We start from the raw sequence: 4412 nt of genomic DNA on the forward strand, positions 1-4412 counted from the left end.
AGCACACCTTCAGGGGTCTAGTGGAGTCCATGCCTCGACGGGTCAGGGCTGTTTTGGCAGCAAAAGAGGGACCAACACAATATTAGGTAAGTGGTCATAATGTTATGCCTGATCGGTGTATACAATGCACATACATTTATTTTGTTAATTGATTTTTTTTTCAGATGTATGCAAGAAAGCCATGCATTTTCTCATATCACTTTATCTGAAAGGGCCAAAAATATAACGTTCAAATTATGACTTGCAACACAAATATCATAATTTGACATATCCCAAACAAAGTTAATGCAGGACAGTTAACTCCTTTTTAAACAGTTAAAAACTAATTATAATTAATGTACCCTCATAATTTTTAATCAAAATAACTTCCACTCCCTCTTGCAGAGACATCTCTTCTCTGATGACGAGGGCGGGGCCACCTGTCACTCACATGAGATCCACCAATAGCAAACCACAACCATCCAATCAATTACCCATGGACGAAATCAAGTCCCGCCCTCTTGTTCACTCAGCTATACATCACAATGAGGGGAAACAACTGTCACAACTTCATGCCAACTTTAATGACTCGAAGAAAGCATGAGAGTCTTGATGGTAAGTTCTGTTTACCAACCATTTAGGAGTAAATGTATAAGAATTCCCTGCAGAAGAAAAAAGTAACAAGTGATCAATATGCATCAAGCACATCTCTTATAGCACAGGTAAGATGTCAGCTAGAGAGTGCTTAATCTGGAAAACATCTGCTGTGTACAAACTAACACCCGATAAACATCTTAGAAAAAGCAGTTTTACATACAGTCTAGATCGTAAACATCTTAAAGACATTTTCTAAATGTCTGTTTAACATCTGATAGGAAACACGGAGACATGTTGCAGATGAGCAAACACTAAAAAATACATCCTGCAGATGTAAATGCAGACATCACAAATAGACATCTCTGTGATGTGCGTGAGTGTGTGTGTGTGTGTGTGTGAGAGAGAGAGAGAGAGAGAGAGAGAGAGAGAGGTGTGTGAGAGAAAGAGAGAGGCTATGCAGCATCAAACTGCAATGACACTTAGGATGGAGTGCGAGCTCCATCTGGTGGCTATAATCTGATTTATATGGACATTAAACTCAATTAATTTTGCCAAAATTGAAGTTTGAAGGCTCCGACTTCTATTTCAAAGTGATTTTTCTTATTGTATAGCATATTTGTAGCCTATATTATGTTCAGTGTTCGTAATTGTACAAATTTAAATTCTGTTCCTTTGACTATTCCAAAGTAAATTAGGGTTAGTCCTCAACCTGAATAATTTCTGTAGCTACTTTGTATGTAAGAATACAGATAAAGCAACGCTAGTCCTTCCTATAATCATCATTCTCTCTGTTATTAACGTAAAAATATAGCAACTTGTTCTTCCTGAGAAAGTTATTTGTGCCTTATTAAATACAGAGCCCATTGTCAGAGCTCTGAGTCTAGCTCAAACCAAATACAGAAATAAATGATCATTCTTAGAAAAATACAGGAAGAGTATTTGTATTCATTTTCATTCTCAGTTACACTGTAAAACATATGGCTACGTCCCAATTCGCCTACTTATACTACGTCCTAAAAGTATGTACTGTTTTTGTGAAGAAAAAGTACATACTTTTGAGTGTGTAGCAGAAGAGTATGCAAGCTTTGGGACATACTACTTCGTCATCTTTAACGGACTCTGTTACGTGCGTCCCGTCACCGTTTAAACTGCCCTGTCAATCATCGTGACAGTTCAAAACTTCAAATCCCCCACTTTCAATTTAATTTCCTACCTTATCGGAGAGAAATGTAGTCGCTCGATGATCTGCCTTTCGTGGGTCTTTAATGCAGAGACTCCTCTCATGTGTTTGCAAAGTTAATGGCCAAACGTATCATTACAAAAGTTCTCAATGCTGCTGAAGGAGAAATATAATGTGGATAATATTGAATATCTTTTCGTCAGGTTAAATACTGATAATTGCTCACTCAAACCACTTTATCTAATCCTCTCCACTTAACCGTCAGACTCGCGTAACCGTCATGTTTGTAGTTTTTTAACACTTTTTATCCGCGTTTGTAGTTCTAATCGAATCCTCGTCCATCTCGCAATGGGTTGTGGGCAATATCAGCCGTTAGAGTGCGCATCGATCCGCACTTCGGATTCTGACCGGAAATAGTAAACCATCCGGGAATCTTTGGAATACTTTTTTCAACATACTAAGATTTGGGACATACTAATTCTTTTTTCGAATACTATTTAGTACGGATAGTATGCGAATTGGGACGCAGCCATAGGCTCACCTAAAGGATTATTAGGAACACCTGTTCAATTTCTCATTAATGAAATTATCTAATCAACCAATCACATGGCAGTTGCTTCAATGCATTTAGGGGTGTGGTCCTGGTCAAGACAATCTCCTGAACTCCAAACTGATTGTCAGAATGGGAAAGAAAGGGGATTTAAGCAATTTTGAGCGTGGCATGGTTGTTGGTGCCAGACGGGCCGGTCTAAGTATTTTACAATCTGCTCAGTTACTGGGATTTTCACGCACAACCATTTCTTTCAGCACCTTGTTGAATCAATGCCACGTAGAATTAAAGCAGTTCTGAAGGCGAAAGGGGGTCAAACACAGTATTAGTATGCTGTTCCTAATAATCCTTTAGGTGAGTGTATATTGTTGGTTTAACTTCAAAAAGTAAGTTACCTGGTTGCCTTAAAATGTTTGACTGAATACAATGAAAGAGATAGAAACTCAAAATATTAGGTTTTCTGAACCACATTAATTATTTAAGTTGATTTGACAAAAGAGAAAAAGTTGTGATAACAAATCATGAAAATATTTTTTTACAGTTACTATGCACATGAACTGAATTTCTGTCATGCATGCGCGTGATTACAATTTGAGATATATTTTGCATTTCAAAAAGTTGAGGGAAAAAACTGCTCACTAACAAATTTTTTCCCATGTCATATTAATAACATATTCAATTTTAAGAATTCAATTGCCAAACACAAGTTACTTACTTTTTAACAAAAAAGTAATTTCTTTATAGTATTGTTTGTCAACTCTCTTTCAAAGTAAGCAATGTGTAGAAAGAACATTGGTAACAGAGTTTGACGGTATATGATGGACAGTTTTTAACTTTTTAGCCAAAAACATAAGAGCACATGGCGCCAATGAAATACTTTGTGACCAGTGATAAATTCTGTTTTCTTTTTGATATATTGTAGTAACAATTTTGGCATTTTACAAAATAACTCTTGGTGTAAGAACTTTTGAGATTAAAATTTTTTCTCAGAGAGAGCACACTTTCAGCGCTTCAGATCTTACTGACATAATTCCCTGTATCTTACATAGTTGTAGGAGATAATTCCACCGATTTAAAAGTACGGCAACAGAATTGACGCAATATTTATGGACACATTTTTATAAGATAAAAGTCATTTTTAAACAATTTAATGTTGTAGAATTAGGGAAATTACTATTTAGGGCTTTTATAAATAAAATAAATAAAATATTACCAAAAGGAAAGACATTTTTGATTACACAATGATACATCATAGAAGAAAATACACCAATCTGGACACCAAGAAATCATGATTTTCAGCTATATAAGACACTTTTTACAGAAAATATTATATTTTTATGACCTGTAACATCTTGTGATCCATGACAATGAGTAACAATTATCAAAATAATAAAAAAAGCTACAAAAATGTACACCCTGTCATCTTCAACTTTTATGAAAATAAACAAATTATTTTAACAAGTTAACGATACCTTGTGTGTGATTTCTTGATAAACAAATGAGGGCCAGTTAGGCTTTAGTTAGGCTGATTTTATTTAGAAAAGAATATGAAACTATCACATATTTTATTTGGCAATACATATTGGCAGTAATCTCATTATTATCAAAAGACTTTTACCGTTAACTAAAATGTTTTGTTGTGAAAGGGACACTATCTTTCTGCAGATCTACATTTTATAACCCCTATGTTTTGAAAATTGATTTATTCTACTTTGAATTTGTCCATGACAGGGTGGACTTATCTTATGGTTTGCTCATATTGTCAGCTTGCAGTTAATTTTTTAAAAAGTGCTGGAGCTTGACCAGTATGAATTTCTAACAGCCTAGGGTCTCCTTAATACAACACAGTTAAATGGAAAATCGCAGATGTTTATTTTGGAGTCCCAAAAGGCACTTTATGGTGATTTTGACCCACCTGCAATTATAGAATCACCCATGCAGACACATATTGCAGATGAGCAAACACTAAAAAAAATACATCTTGCAGATGTAAATGCAGACATCAAATAGAAATCTCTGTGATGTGCATGTGTGTGTGTGTGTGTGTGTGTGTGTGTGTGTGTGTGTGCTCCCCCAGCTCGTTTTATATGAACCTCGCGGCGGGAG

This window comes from Gobio gobio, assembly GCF_949357685.1.
Source record: "Gobio gobio genome assembly, chromosome: 11".
Lineage (NCBI taxonomy): Eukaryota > Metazoa > Chordata > Actinopteri > Cypriniformes > Gobionidae > Gobio > Gobio gobio.